At 53.0% G+C, this 16,296-nt stretch overlaps 1 pseudogene across 1 annotated transcript in view; it reads left to right on the plus strand.

Annotated features, from left to right (window-relative positions):
- Positions 1–15,291: 15,291 nt before the first annotated feature.
- Positions 15,292–16,296, plus strand: part of LOC144593944 (monocarboxylate transporter 10 pseudogene) — a 74,424-nt pseudogene continuing 73,419 nt past the window's right edge. The window contains exon 1 of the transcript XR_013547301.1: positions 15,292–15,628. The product of XR_013547301.1 is annotated as a monocarboxylate transporter 10 pseudogene (transcript). The remainder of the gene's footprint in view (positions 15,629–16,296) is intronic.

The raw sequence follows: 16,296 nt of genomic DNA on the forward strand, positions 1-16,296 counted from the left end.
TTAAGCAGAACTACCTGTGCTTTTAGTTAGTTTATTGTGACGCGTACTGAGGTACAGTGAAAAGCTTTCTTGCCTCAGATGGAGAGCATTTACTAGGCTGGTTACAGAGGCTGGTGAGTCTGTACTACGGGGAGAGATTGGATAGACCAGGAATGTTTACACTAGAGAGTTACTCTCTGCCACAGAAGGCAGTGGAGGCCAATTCACTGGATCAGAAGGATGAGAGGAGATCTTATCAAAACGTATAAGATTATTAAGGGGTTGGACACGTTAGAGGCAGGAAACATGTTCCCAATGTTGGGGGAGCCCAGAACAAGGGGCCACAGTTTAATAATAAGGGGTAGGCCATTTAAAACTGAGATGAGGAAAAACTTTTTCAGTCAGAGAGTTGTGAATCTGTGGAATTCTCTGCCTCAGAAGGCAGTGGAGGCCAATTCTCTGAATGCATTCAAGAGAGAGCTAGATAGAGCTCTTAAGGATAGCGGAGTCAGGGGGTATGGGGAGAAGGCAGGAACGGGGTACTGATTGAGAATGATCAGCCATGATCACATTGAATGGCAATGCTGGCTCGAAGGGCCGAATGGCCTCCTCCTGCGCCTATTGTTTTCAAGAGAGTTAGATTTGGGCTAGCGAAATCAAGGGATATGGGGAGAAAGCAGGAATAGGGTACTGATTGTGGATGATCAGCCATGATCATATTGAATGGCGGTGCTAGCTCGAATGGCCTACTCCTGTACATATTTTCTGTTTCTAAGTTTAGAATAATGAAGTGAGATCTCAATGAATCCTAATGTTTGGGAGGGGTAATATTTTCCATCTAAGGGGTGTACAGTAGTCGCTGCCTTAAGAAGGCGCTCACATCAATATCAATAGTCAATAGTCAATAGTCGTTTATTTGTCACATACACATAAATGTGTAGTGAAATGAAACATTACCCGCAGTTAAACAATAAGACCAATAAGAATAATCAATAAAAATGCAATAACACATACAATCACAACTAACACCAAACAAAAAGAAACATCCATCACAGTGAGTCTCCTCCAGTCCCTTCTCACTGTGATGGAAGGCCACAAATGTATTTTTCTCTTCCCTGCCGTCTTCTCCCGCGGTCAGGCTGTTGGAGTTGCCACATCAGGGCGGTCGGGGCTCCCGACATTGAAGCCCCCGCTGGACGGTGAAAGGTCCACGGTGGGCCGACCCAAGCCCCGCGATTCGGGGCGGGCGAAGACGCTGCCGCTGCCGGTGCTCCCGATGTCGGCCCCCACCCAGGGGCCTGTGGGTTTCCGACGTCCAGGCGGCCCGCGCCGGAGACGAGTCGCAGCCTGCTCCCGTAGCATCCGCAGGCAGCCAGCGCCGCAGGTGGTGAGTCCGGGCCGTGGGCTCTGCAAACCAGAGCCCCAGGTGGTCCCAGGTGCATGGCCGGTGGTAGGCCGCATTGGGAACGGAGACACGACACAGAAACAAAGGTCGCGTCTCTGTTCGGGAGAGAGAATTTTACAGTTCCCGTTCCCTCCCACCCCCTCCCCCCCCCCACATAACATACAAAACTACACCATATTAAAACTACAATTCAGACAAAAACAACAAAAAACACAAAAGACAGACGGACTGCAGGCAAGCCGCAGCTGCGACGGCAGCGCTGGCTCCATCGGGAAGAAGATTCAAGAGCGCAGGCAGGTGGGACTAGTGCAGATGGGACATGTTGGACGGTGTCGGCAGGTTGGGCTGAAGGGTCAGTTTCCAAGCTGTGCGACTCTGTCTTTTCAACAACCATCAGGCTGCAACGGATCGTTCGCACAGCTGAGAAAGTTGTTGGCTGCAACCTTCCCCCCATTGACGAACTGTACACTGCAAGGGCCAGGAAACGAGCGGGCAAGATCATCTCTGACCCCTCTCACCCTGGCCACAAACTCTTTGAGGCACTTCCCTCTGGAAGTCGAGTCCGGACTGTCAAAGCAGCCACAGTCAGATATAAAAACAGTTTTTTTTCTGCGAGTAGTAGCTCGACTCAACAACCAAAAGTCTGTAGCCTCTTTTTGCTCTGGTTTATTTCACTCACACGTTTAAACCGTAATGTTGTATTCTTAATGTTTTATGCTTTACTCTTGTTTACTGTATGTTCGTGTTGTTACTTGCGAGCGGAGCACCAAGGCACATTCCTTGTATGTGTACATACTTAATCATTCATTCATTGATTCATCACTCAGGCTCTTGAACATGATACAACACCTTCTATGGACTGTTTTTGGTTGCACTGAGGACTTTGGGGTTTTTGCATTAGTATTGAGAATATTAACTTATTGAATTTTTGTATGTTGTGTATTATCTGTGCATTGCAGGTCGGTTATGCTGCTGAAAGTAGGAATTTCATTGTTCCATTGGCTGTACATTGGAGGAACAGCACCTCAAAACAAGGAGGCAGATTATTATCTCAATGGTGTTAGGTTAGGTAAGGGGGAAGTGCAGCGAGACTTGGGTGTCCTTGTACACCAGTCACTGAAAGTTGACGTGCAGGTACAGCAGGCAGTGAAGAAAGCTAATGGCATGTTGGCCTTCATAACGAGAGGATTTCAGTATAGGAGTAAAGAGGTTCTTCTGCAGTTGTATAGGGCCCTGGTAAGACCACATCTGGAGTATGTACAGTTTTGGTCTCCTAATTTGAGGAAGGGCATCCTTGTAATTGAGGCAGTGCAGCGTAGGTTCACGAGATTGATCCCTGAGATGGCGGGACTGTCATATGAGGAAAGATTGAAAAGACTAGGCTTGTATTCACTGGAGTTTAGAAGGATGAGAGGGGATCTCATAGAGACATAAAATTATAAAAGGACTGGACAAGCTAGATGCAGGAAAAATGTTCCCAATGTTGGGGGAGTCCAGAACCAGGGGCCACAGTCTTAGAATAAAGGGGAGGCCATTTAAAACTGAGGTGAGAAGGAACTTTTTCACCCAGAGAGTTGTGAATTTGTGGAATTCTCTGCCGTAGAGGGCAGTGGAGGCCAAATCACTGGATGAATTTAAGAGAGAGTTAGATAGAGCTCTAGGGGCTAGTGGAATCAAGGGATATGGGGAGAAGGCAGGCACGGGTTACGGATTGTGGATGATCAGCCATGGCGGTGCTGGCCTGAAGGGCCGAATGGCCTCCTGCACCTATTTTCTATGTTAACTTCAAGTCACCCTTGTTTTCCCTCTCTCTCCATCCCTTCCCCCACCCTAGTTATCCGCCCAGTTTGACTGTCTTGATTAAATTTCACTTAGTATGCCTCATTGTCACCTTCCCCTAACTAACAATGAGCTAATCTACATTTTCCTTGAACTTCTCCCCATCAGTCTCTCGTTTCCATACCTAACCCTTCCATGTCTCTTGTTTCCTTTCCCCTGACTTTCAACCTGAAGAAGGATCTCGACCTGAATCATCACCCATTCTTCCTTCCCTCCACAGATGCTGCCTGTCCAGACAAGTTACTCGAGCAATTGGATGCTCTTGACTAAAACTAGCAATACCCTGTCCAGTCACATGATGGCAGCAGATGCCTAAGATTTTGCCACTATGAACAACAGTTGGTTAGTTTATGGGAAATGTGTTTGTTCTAAGTCTCAAAAACCTAACAACAACCTGCATTCACCTATTAAATGCCATCACCCGGCACACAGGGGTGGTTCCGATTTAGACTTTAGAGATACAGCGCGGAAACAAGCCCTTTGGCCCAACCTTCCCACACCAACCAACATGTCCCATCTACACTCTTCCCACCTGCCTGCGTTTGGCCCATATCCCTCCAAACCTGTCCATTCCATGTACCTGTCTAACTGTTTATTAAACATTGTGATAGTACCAGCTTCAACTACCTCCTCTGGCAGCTCATTCCATACACCCACCACCCTCTGTGTGGAAAAAAGTTACCCCTCAGATTCCTATTAAATCTTTCCTCTTCCCCCCATCTTAAACCCATGTCCGCTGGTTCTTCATTTCCCCTACTTTGGGAATGAGACTCTTTGCATTTATCTGATCTCTTCCTCTCATGTTTTGTAAAACTTGATATCTTTCTTCAGATCAAATCAGATCAGGAACAGAAACAGCTGTGCGTGGTTAGCCAAATAGTTCTTCATGGAATGATATCTAGCTGGCAGATAACAGAAGCAATGCAAAATACGTGCACCAGAGGCAAGAATGGAGAGTGTTTAATTATGCTGGCATCAGAAAAACAATGCTTACTTCCTGCAACTGAACTGGCGCAGCGGTAGAGTTGCTGCCTCACAGCGCCGGAGACCCGGGTTCCATCCCGACTACGGGTGCTGTCTGTACGGAGTTTGTACCTTCTCCCCGTGACCTGCGTGGGTTTTCTCCGAGATCTTCGGTTTCCTCCCACGCTCCAAAGACGCACAGGTTTTTGGCTTAGTGTAATTGTAAATTGTTCCTAGTGTGTGTAGGGTAATGTTAGTATGCAGGAATTGCTGGTCGATGTGGACTCGGTGGGCCGAAGGGCCTGTTTCTACGCTGTATCTCTAAACTAAACTGGCCTGTAAACACAATAACACACAGTGCTCCCTGCTTTGTTGCACTAATGATTGGATTCTTCTTAGTGGTGCAACGGTAGAGTTGCTGCCTCACAGCGCCAGAGACGCAGGTTCAATGCAAACTTCACACACAGCACCCAAGGTTAGGCTCAAACCTGTGTCTCTGGCACTATAAGGCAGCAACTCTGCCGGATTTCTCCGGGTGCTCTGAGTGCTGGAGTAACTCAGCGGGTCAGGCAGCATCTGTGGAGAACATGGATAGGTGACGTTTCACAGAGTGCTGGAGTAACTCAGCGGGTCAGGCAGCATCTGTGGAGAACATGGATAGGTGACGTTTCACAGAGTGCTGGAGTGAACTCAGCGGGTCAGGCAGCATCTGTGGAGAACATGGATAGGTGACATTTCACAGAGTGCTGGAGTGAACTCAGCGGGTCAGGCAGCATCTCTGGAGAACATGGATAGGTGACGTTTCAGGTCAGGACCTATCTTCAAACTTTTGGCAACTTCAGTTTTGTTCAGTTTCAGTCTAGTATATTGTCACGGGTACTGAGGTACAGTGAAAGACTTTTGTGGCGTGCTAACCAGTCAGCGGAAAGACAATTCATGATTACAATCGAGCCTTTTACAGTGTATAGTTGCATGATAAGATCATGGTTAAAGTAATAAATATTGCTGTAGGAGTAATGATTTAAGAGTGTGGAACGATTGTAATATGTGATTGTAGATCTGCTTTTTTGGGTAGCACGCAAATGGTCGCCTGGGTTAGACACCATTCACAGTGTACATGATAAGTTAATAACATTGAGTGCAAGGTAAAGTCCCGTTAAAGAAAGTCCGAGGGTCACCAATGAGGCAGAGGGTAGATCAGGGACTGCTCTCTGGTTGTGGTAGGACGGTTCAGTTGCCTGATAACAGCTGGGAAGAAACTGTCCCTGAATCTGGAGGTGTGTGTTTTCACACTTCTGTACCTCTTGCCTGAGGGGAGAAGAGGGAGTGGCCAGGGTGAGACTGGTCTTTGATTATGCTGCTGGCCTTGCCGAGGCAGCGTGAGGTGTAGATGGAGTCAGTGGGAGGGAGGGAGGTTGGTTTGTGCGTTTTCACACTTCTGTACCTCTTGCCTGATGGGAGAGGGGAGTGGGCCGGGCAGCGACTCGTCCTTGATTATGTTGCTGGCGCTTTGACTGCAGCGTCGATGCAGGGAACAGATGCGGCTGCGATGTGATTCCCCGCAGAGCGGAATAAGCAGCGGGGGCTTATCTTCTAGTGTAAAGTACGAAGAGTTATTGATCCGGGTAGAAATCGAGCTTTGGAACATCATCCTAGATAAGCTGGCGACTGGGCAACCCATGTGGAAAGGTGCTTCATATTTCTATACCAAAGACAACGTCATCGCTAATGCTGAGGTTAGCCGAGTCACAATAAAGTGGTGGTGATAATCCTTCTATTGACTATTCTGCGTGTAGCAAGTTTACAAATGCACCCAGCTGCAACGGCAATGCTTTTAAGTGCTGCTGAGCAAACTGCCTAAGTGCTTTTGATATACGTTATCATTTAATATTTGTTTGTGTTGTACAGGTCCATCACTGGTATTCCGTTGGAGAGGGAGAACATGGATAGGTGATGGTAGTAACAAAATGCTGGAGTAGCTCAGCGGATCAGGCAGCATCTCTGGAGAGAAGGATCTCTCGACCCGAAATGTCACCCATTCCTTCTCTCCAGAGATGCTGCCTGACCTGATGAGTTACTCCGGCATTATGTGTCTGGGCTTGTATACACTGGAATTTAGAAGGATGAGAGGTGATCTTATCGAAATTATTAAGGGGTCGGACACGTTAGAGGCAGGAAACATGTTCCCAATGTTGGGGGAGTCCAGAACAAGGGGCCACAGTTTAAGAATAAGGGGTAGGCCATTTAGAACTGAAATGAGGAAAAACTTTTTCAGTCAGAGTTGTGAATCTGTGGAATTCTCTGCCTCAGAAGGCAGTGGAGGCCAATTCTCTGAATGCATTCAAGAGAGAGCTAGATAGAGCTCTTAAGGATAACGGAGTCAGGGGGTATGTGGAGAAGGCAGAAACGGGGTACTGATTGAGAATGATCAGCCATGATCACATTGAATGGTGGTGCTGGCTCGAAGGGCCAAATGGCCTCCTCCTGCACCTATTGTCTATTGTTATACAGGTTCATCACTGATATTCGGGCTCCTTTGGTTCCAGAGCTAGTCTGGTTATCGTTTTACTGGCCCAACAGAGGTCACGGCCTCCGAGAGGAGGCAGCGCAGTGGCGCAGCAGTAGAGTTGCTGTCACACAGCGCCAGACACCCTGGTTCCATCCCGACTACGGGCGCTGTCTGTGCGGAGTTTGTACCTTCTCCCCGTGACCTGCGTGGGTTTTGTCCGGGTGCCCTGGTTTACTTCCATACTCCAAAGATGTACAGGTTTGTAGGTTAATTGGCATCGGTAAATTGTAAATTGTCCCTAGTGTGTGTAGGATAGTGTTAGTGTGCGGGGATCACTGGCCGGCGGGGACTCGGTGGGCCGAATGGCCTGTTTCCGCGCTGTATCTCTAAACTAAGCTGAAAAGTCTTTCTTTTCATCAGGATCATGGATTTTCACATGGATAAGCAGGGGGTTATGGAGGGATATGGATCACATGCAGGCAGGTGAGCATTGGTCTCAGCCTGATGCTCGGCTAGGGGTGCCAACTACCTCACTCCCAAATAAGGGACAAGGTAACGTCACCGCCCCGCGCCCCACGTGACCTCACCCAGCCAGCGGCCACGTGCTCCCGCTCCACCAATGGCGGCCACCCGGGTTTAAACCAGCATCTGCAGTTCCTGTGAGGCAATCAGTTTCAAATCCCACTATTTAGCCAAGTGACCATACAATCTGTTTGCACTCTGCTAAGATGGAGCACGTGTCTGTTATGTAAACTTTATCACAGCCTGTGACTAGATGCTCCAATCATCTGTGCAGTAAATTTAAATATGATCTGGAATTTTGCAAAGCAAATGTAGTCAGTGCCCGTGGCAGTAAGGAGATCTTATCGAAACGTATAAGATTATTAAGGGGTTGGACATGTTAGAGGCAGGAAACATGTTCCCAATGTTGGGGGAGTCCAGAACCAGGGGCCACAGTTTAAGAATAAGGGGTAGGCCATTTAGAACGGAGATGAGGAAAAACTTTTTCAGTCAGAGAGTTGTGAATCTGTGGAATTCTCTGCCTCAGAAGGCAGTGGAGGCCAATTCTCTGAATGCATTCAAGAGAGAGCTAGATAGAGCTCTTAAGGATAGCGGAGTCAGGGGGTATGGGGAGAAGGCAGGAACGGGGTATTGATTGAGAATGATCAGCCATGGTCACATTGAATGGCGGTGCTGGCTCGAATGGCCTCCTCCTGCACCTATTGTCTATTAAAGGTAGAACTACCGGACTAGTTGTAAGCCCCCCACCCCCTCCCCCTCCTGTACAACACTTGTATCCTTGAGGGGAAACTGAGCTTGGTCAGACTGGCCCCATTACAGGGAAGATGGGGAAGCGTTGGAGAGGGTGCAGAGGAGATTTACCAGCATGATACCAGGATGTCCACAATGGGGTAGAGGTGAATCGGACAGTATCCTAGCTTATACAAGGACCGTTCAGAAGCCTGATAACAGAGGGCAAGAAGCTGTTCCTGTGTCTGGTATTTAGTGTAGTTTAGAGATACAGCGCGGAAACAGGGCCTTCCAGCACTGACCAGGGGACCCCGCACGTTATCACTAGCCGACCCACTTCGGATGCTTCACCTTGTTGTGGTGAAGAGGCTTGCGTGCCCCCATGATTCTGAGAGCGATGCTGTGGGAAGCACTAGCTTCTGGTAGGGCCACCCATGGCGGTAAGGTCGAGGACGAGGGTCAACCTACAAGACCTCAACGGCAGACCAGACGGACAAAGTTATCTTGAACTCAACGACTGTGAAGGCGGATGAAAGCTGCGACAGGTCTATCAGCTCCAATCGTCTTGGTTCCCTTGCCATTGGAATGAGCTGATTGATTTGAGAATGACCGTGTGCTTCTTGGAGTGCAACATCAAGTACACGTTAAACACACGCACGCACACAGGCGTCTTCATTCTGACATCGGAACATAGCCCATCCTCGACCTCGAGGGATCGCCATGACGATGACTATCCGACATACACCAGGGACAATTTACAACTTTACCAAAGCCAATTATCCAACAAACCTGTACGTGCTTGGAGTGTGGGAGGAAACCGGAGAAACCCCACGCAGGTCACAGGGAAAACGTACAAAGTCCGTAGAGACAACACCCGTAGTCGGCATTGAACCTGCCACCCTGGTGACCTGGTCCCTAGGTGGAAATGTCCAACACTAGAGGGCGTAGCTACAAAGTGAGAGGGAGAAAGTTTAATGGAGATGTGTGGGACAGGTTTTATTACAGAGAGGGTGGTGGGTAGGGATGCCAACTATCTCACTCCCAAACACGGGACAAGGTGACGTCACCGCCCCGCGGCCCACGTGACCTCAACCAGCCGGCGGCTACGTGCTCCCTCTCCACCAATGGTGGCCGCCCTGGCTGGGAGGCGGGTTGCTACGCAACCTCCGATAGACGGCGCCCGGGCCTCCAGACCTAGACTGTCCAGAACTAAAATGGCGGAAACAATAGTCAATAGGTGCAGGAGTAGGCCATTCAGCCCTTCGAGCTAGCACCACCATTCAATGTGACCAGTGTCGGCACTTAAACTGTCCGGGCCTACAGTGTCCTAAAGAATGGCCTAATTCTGCTCCAATAACCTGTGAACATGAAAACATCACTCCATTGGTGAGAACAAACGAGTAGACAATAGACAATAGGTGCAGGAGGAGGCCATTCGGCCCTTCGAGCCAGCACCGCCATTCATTGTGACCATGGCTGATCATTCACAATCAGTACCCCGTTCCTGCCTTCTCCCCATATCCCTTGACTCCGCTATCTTTAAGAGCTCTATCTAGCTCTCTCTTGAATGCATTCAGAGAATTGGCCTACTCCTGCACCTATTTTCTATGTTAATATGTCTTGGGTAACTCTTTGCATGCAAGGGCACATGGTGCTATTGTAGTTAAGTTATTTAACAAGCAGCTAGAATTTATTTGCCTCAGAATTCGGTGGTGAAGGCCAAGTCATTAGGTATTTTTAAGGCAGAGATTGACATATTCTTGATTAGTACGAGTGTCAGGGGTTATGGGGAGGCGGGTTGCTACGCAATCTCCGTTAGACGGCGCCCGGGCCTCCAGACCTAGACTGTCCGGAGCTAAAATGGCGGAAACCTAGAGTGTCTGCACTTAAACTGTCGGGACCTACAGTGTCGGGGCCTACAGTGTCGGGGCCTGCAGTGTCGGGGCCTACAGTGTCGGGGCCTACAGTGTCGGGGCCTGCAGTGTCGGGGCCTACAGTGTCGGGGCCTACAGTGTCGGGGCCTGCAGTGTCGGGGCCTACAGTGTCGGGGCCTACAGTGTCGGGGCCTACAGTGTCGGGGCCTACAGTGTCGGGGCCTGCAGCGTCCAGGCCTTCAGCGACCCCCGGGCCTAATATGGGACAAGGGCAGTCCAATTTAGGCCAAAATACGGGATGTCCCGGCTAATACGGGACAGTTGGCAACCCTAGTGGTGGGGACCTGGAGCACATTGCCAGTGAAGGCAGATGCGATAGTCGTGTTTAAGAGGCTTTTGGATAGGCACGTGGAAGTGCAGGGAACAGAAGGATATGGATCATACGTCAGCGGATGAGATCAGTTTATCTTGGCATCATGTTTGGCACAAAAATTGTGGGCCGTTGGGCCTGTTACTCTGCTGTACTGTATCTTCTCCGTTAGTTGTCACCTTGTCGTGGTGGACAAGCTTGTGTGGTCCTGAAATCCTGAGAGTGATGCCGTCTGGAGCTACGCTCCTGGTAGGGTCACCCATGGCGGTAAGGTCGAGGGGGAGGTCCCTGACAAAGAGCAATCCAACCAAGACCTCAACGGTGGAACAGGCGGAGGGAGGGTGACGGCTGACTTTAGTGGAGCGTCACAACGGCTGGGAAGGCGGATGGATGAAGGCTGCAGCAGAAAAGGGTCCCCGGTCGTCTTGGACTCCATGCCACTGGATCCTGACCCAGATCTGTCAAGGACCGTGTGGTGCTGTCTGTGCACCAGTCTCCCCACGTTAAACAAAGTCACGCACTTGCTCAGAGTAGGGGAATCGAGAGCCAGAGGACATAGGTTCAAGGTGAGAGGGGAAAAGATTTAATGGGAACCTGAGGGTTCACTTTTTTACACATAGGGTGGTGGGTGTATGGAACGAGCTGCCAGAGGAGGTCAGATGTGTGCAAAAGAAAACTGCAGATGCTGGTTTAAATCGAAGGTAGACACAAAATGCTGGAGTAACTCAGCGGGTCAGGCAGCATCTCTGGAGAGAAGGAATGGGTGACGTTTCGGAAACGACACCCGTTCCTTCTCTCCAGAGATGCTGCCTGACCCGCTGAGTTACTCCAGCATTTTGTGTGCCAGAGGAGGTAGTTGAGGCAGGGACTATCACAATGTTTAAGAAACATTTGGACAGGTACAAGGATAGGACAGGTTTAGTAGGATATGGGCTAAATGCTGGGCAGGTGGGACTAGTGTAGCTGGGACATCTTGGCCAGTGTGAGCAAGTTGTTACGATTCTACAACAATATGGAAACAGGCACTTTGGCACTCAATGTCTAAATTGTGTCACAATGTCTCTAAACAAAACTACACTAAATACCTGTGCCAAATATGATGCCAAGACCAACTCTTATCTGCCTGGACATGATCCATATCCCTCCATTCCCTGCATAATCCATGTGCCTAACTGAAAGCCTCCTCAACACCACTATGGTCTATTTAAAACTGAGGTGAGAAGGAACTTTTTCACCCAGAGGGTTGTGAATTTGTGGAATTCTCTGCCACAGAGGGCAGTGGAGGCCAAATCACTGGATGGATTTAAGAGAGAGTTAGATAGAGCTCTAGGGGCTAGTGGAATCAAGGGATTATGGGGAGAAGGCAGGCACGGGTTACTGATTGTGGATGATCAGCCGTGATCACAATGAATGGTGGTGCTGGCTCGAAGGGCTGAAAGGCCTCCTCCTGCACCTATTTTCTATGTTTCTCTGTATCTGCCTCCACCACCACCCCTGGCAGCGCGTTCCAGTCACCCGCCAACCCCAATAACCCAACCTCGCCACCTGCCCCACACACTCCCTCCCCACTCCATCGCTTAGCCCCTGTCCAGCGCGGCCCTTCGGCCCATCCCGCCTGGGACAGCCCCGCCCGTACTCGGACTGAGAAGCCCCCGCAGCCAATGGCAAGGCCCGGGGGTGTCGTCAGCGCCCAATGGGCGGCGGCGCGGAGGGAGCGAGTGTGTCACACACTCCCTCCCCACTTAAAGCGGAGAGCGAGTGTGTCAGGACCAAAGATACTAGAGGAGCAAGACAGACCACTCGACCCTAATAACCGTAGTGCGTCACGGCGCCATTTTAGTAGGCAGAAACTTGCAGAAACATTTAACAATAAAAATAACAAAAATCTGTGAATTGAAGGGCGAGATATATTCTGCATTTTAACGGTATCATCACACACACTGTTCCCCACAACACTGATTACACTGCGAGAGGCTGAGCGGACGGCGGGGTTTGCTTACTAAAATGGCGGTCGTTCCTACCAAACTTCAGTACTGGTTATATCGACGGAGTGGTCCATCTTGCTCCTCTAGTATCTTTGGTCTGGCCAGACCAAAGACACTAGAGGAGCCAGATGGACCACTCCGTTGAAATCGCCTGTACTGAAGTGTAGTCCGCACAGGAGCCATTTTAGTAAGCAAACCCCGCCGTCCTCTCAGCCTCTCGCAGCGTAATCAGTGGCGTGGGGGAGTAGTATGTGTGATGATACCGTTAAAATGTTTCTGCAAGACTGTGAGTGACCTTTCATTTCACTGCACATCTTGTATGTGTATGTGACAAATAAACTTGACTTGACTGCCTACTAAAATGGCGCCTTGACAGACGCCGGTTTTTAGGGTCGAGTGGTCTGTCTTGTTCTTCTAGTATCTTTACTGGAAACAGGGCTGGGGGGAACACAGAGATAGAGGCACAGGGCTGGGGGGAACACAAAGACAGAGGGCTGTGGGGACACAGAGACGGATGCACAGGGCTGGGGGGGGACACAGAGACAGAGGGCTGTGGGGACACAGAGACGGATGCACAGGGCTGGGGGGAACACAGAGACAGAGGCACAGGGCTGGGGGGGGACACAGAGACAGAGGGCTGTGGGGACACAGAGACGGATGCACAGGGCTGGGGGGGGACACAGAGACAGAGGGCTGTGGGGACACAGAGACGGATGCACAGGGCTGGGGGGAACACAGAGACAGAGGCACAGGGCTGGGGGGGGACACAGAGACAGAGGGCTGTGGGGACACAGAGACGGATGCACAGGGCTGGGGGGGGACACAGAGACAGAGGGCTGTGGGGACACAGAGACGGATGCACAGGGCTGGGGGGGGGACACAGAGACAGAGGGCTGTGGGGACACAGAGACGGATGCACAGGGCTGGGGGGAACACAGAGGCACAGGGCTGGGGGGAACACAGAGGCACAGGGCTGGGGGGAACACAGAGGCACAGGGCTGGGGGGGGACACAGAGGCAGAGGCACAGGGCTGGGGGACACAGAGACAGAGGCACAGGGGCTGGGGGGACACAGAGGCACAGGGCTGGGGGGACACAGAGGCAGAGGCACAGGGCTGGGGGGACACAGAGGCAGAGGCACAGGGCTGGGGGGACACAGAGGCACAGGGCTGGGGGGACACAGAGGCACAGGGCTGGGGGGGACACAGAGGCAGAGGCACAGGGCTGGGGAGACACAGAGGCAGAGGCACAGGGCTGGGGGGACACAGAGGCAGAGGGCTTGGGGGGGACACAGAGGCAGAGGCACAGGGCTGGGGGGACACAGAGGCACAGGGCTGGGGGGACACAGACAGGCACAGGGCTGGGGGGACACAGAGGCAGAGGCACAGGGCTGGGGGGACACAGAGGCACAGGGCTGGGGGGACACAGAGGCACAGGGCTGGGGGGACACAGACAGGCACAGGGCTGGGGGGACACAGACAGGCACAGGGCTGGGGGGACACAGAGGCACAGGGCTGGGGGGACACAGACAGGCACAGGGCTGGGGGGAACACAGACAGGCACAGGGCTGGGGGGACGCAGAGGCACAGGGCTGGGGGGACACAGAGGCACAGGGCTGGGGGGAACACAGACAGGCACAGGGCTGGGGGGACGCAGAGGCACAGGGCTGGGGGGAACACAGAGGCAGAGGCACAGGGCTGGGGGGAACACAGAGACAAAGGGCTGGGGGGAACACAGAGACAAAGGGCTGGGGGGGACACAGAGACAGACACGGGGGCACAGGGCTGGGGACACACAGAGACAGCGGGCTGGGGGAGACACAGGGGCAGAGACACAGAGAGACAGACGGAGGGCTGGGAGACAGAGACACACACACACACATAGAGAGACAGACACAGCTGGGGGGCAGTGAGACAGGGACACAGTGCTGGGGGAGAGACAGATGCACAAAGAGACACACACACAGACGGGGGAGAGAGGCAGGGAGAGAGAGGCAGGGAGAGAGAGGCAGGGAGAGACGGGGGGACAGAGAGAGAGGAAAAAGTGAGTGGAACAGAGAGGGGAGGGAAACTGAAAGAAAGTAGAAGAGAGTCAACAGATAAAACTGGGTAGAGTGAAAGAGGGACAAAGAAGGAGAAATAGAGAGAGAGTTAAAGTGACGAGGGCGTAAACTAAGACAAAGAAACGGGGGAGAGACAGAAAGTGATAAGGGGAAGGGAGGAAGGGGGAGGGGTTGTGTTGTCGACACCACATGGGACAGGAGCTGGGACGGGGAGAGAGAGAAGGGGAGGGAGTGAGGGAAAGGGAGAGAAGAGGGGAGGCTGTGTAGAGGCATCACATGGGACAGGAGCTGTGAGGGAGAGGAGAGAGAGGGGGGAGAGGAGAGAGAGAGAGGGGGAGAGGAGAGAGGGGGAGAGGAGAGTGGGAGAGGAGAGAGAGGGGGAGAGGGGGGGGGAGAGGGGGGAGGGAGAGAGAGGGGGGAGGAGTGTGAGGGAGAGGAGAGAGAGGGGGAGAGGAGAGAGAGAGAGGGGGAGAGGAGAGAGAGGGGGAGAGGAGAGAGAGGGGGAGAGGAGAGAGAGGGGGAGAGGAGAGAGAGGGGGAGAGGAGAGAGAGGGGGAGAGGAGAGAGAGGGGGAGAGGAGAGAGAGGGGGAGAGGAGAGAGAGGGGAGGAGAGTGAGGGAGAGGGGAGAGGAGAGAGAGGGGGAGAGGAGAGAGAGGGGGAGAGGAGAGAGAGGAGAGGAGGAGAGAGAGGAGAGGAGGAGAGAGAGGAGAGGAGAGAGAGGGGGAGAGAGGAGAGGAGGAGCTGTGAGCGGGGACAGGGAGAGGAGCTGTGAGGGAGGAGAGTGAGGGAGGGAGGAGAGTGAGGGAGGGAGGAGAGTGAGGGGGGGAGAGTGAGAGGAGGAGAGGAGGAAAGAGGAGCTGAGAGCGGGAACGGGGTGAAGGGGGAGAGGAGCAGGGACAGGGGGAGAGAGTGAGGGGGGAGAGGAGCTGCCTGTGAGGGGGGGGGGGGGAGAGAGGTGCTGCCTGTGAGGGGGGGGGGGGAGAGAGAGGTGCTGCCTGTGAGGGGGGGGGGGGGGAGAGAGGTGCTGCCTGTGAGGGGGGGGGGGGATGAGGGGGATGAGGGGGAGCGTGGTGCCGGGGAGCGGGGACAAGGAGCGGGAGCAGTTGCAGGGTGAGGGTGGGGGTGGGGATGAGGATGAGGGTGGGCGGCCCGGGGTGGAGGTGGGGGTGGGGGTCGGGGAGAAGGAGAAGGAGCGGGGCGAGGCCGGGGGGGAGGCCGCCGTTGACCCCGGGCCGCTGCCCCCCGAGGGCGGCTGGGGCTGGGTGGTGATGGTCGCCTCCATGTGGTGCAACGGCTCGGTGTTCGGCATCCAGAACGCCTTCGGCCTCATCTACCTGTCGCTGCTGGACGACTTCGGCGACCCGGACGACCCGCACCGCCAGTTCAAGACCGGTAAGGGGGGGGGGGGGGGGGGCAATGTGGGCAGCAGCAAGGCCCCCTGGCCAAACCCCCCCCCCTCCCTTGACCAAACCCCCCCCCTCCCTTGACCAAATCCCCCCGTACCCCCCACTCCCTTACCAAACACCGCCTTTGACCAAACACCTCCCTTGACCAACCCCCCCCCCCCTCCCTTGATCAAACACCCCCCTTGATCAAACACCCCCCTTGACCAAACCCTCCTGTACCCCCCATCCCTTACCAAACACCCCCTTAACCAAACACCCCCTCCCTTGACCAAACACCCCGTACCCCCATCCCTTACCAAACACCCCCCTTGACCAAACCCCCCATCCCTTGACCAAATCCCCCCGTACCCCCCACTCCCTTACCAAACACCTCCCTTGACCAAACCCCCATCCCTTGACCAAACCCCCCCTCCCTTGACCAAACCCCCCCTCCCTTGACCAAACCCCCCCTCCCTTGACCAAACCCTCCTGTACCCCCCATCCCTTACCAAACACCCCCCCTTGACCAAACACCTCCTTTGACCAAACCCCCCCCTCCCTTGACCAAACCCTCCTGTACCCCCCATCCCTTACCAAACACCCCCCATCCCTTACCAAACACCCCCCTTGACCAAACCCCCCATCCCTTGACCAAACACCCCCGTACTCCTCCAA

This window comes from Rhinoraja longicauda, chromosome 5 (genome assembly GCF_053455715.1).
Source record: "Rhinoraja longicauda isolate Sanriku21f chromosome 5, sRhiLon1.1, whole genome shotgun sequence".
NCBI classification, from domain to species: Eukaryota; Metazoa; Chordata; class Chondrichthyes; order Rajiformes; family Arhynchobatidae; genus Rhinoraja; species Rhinoraja longicauda.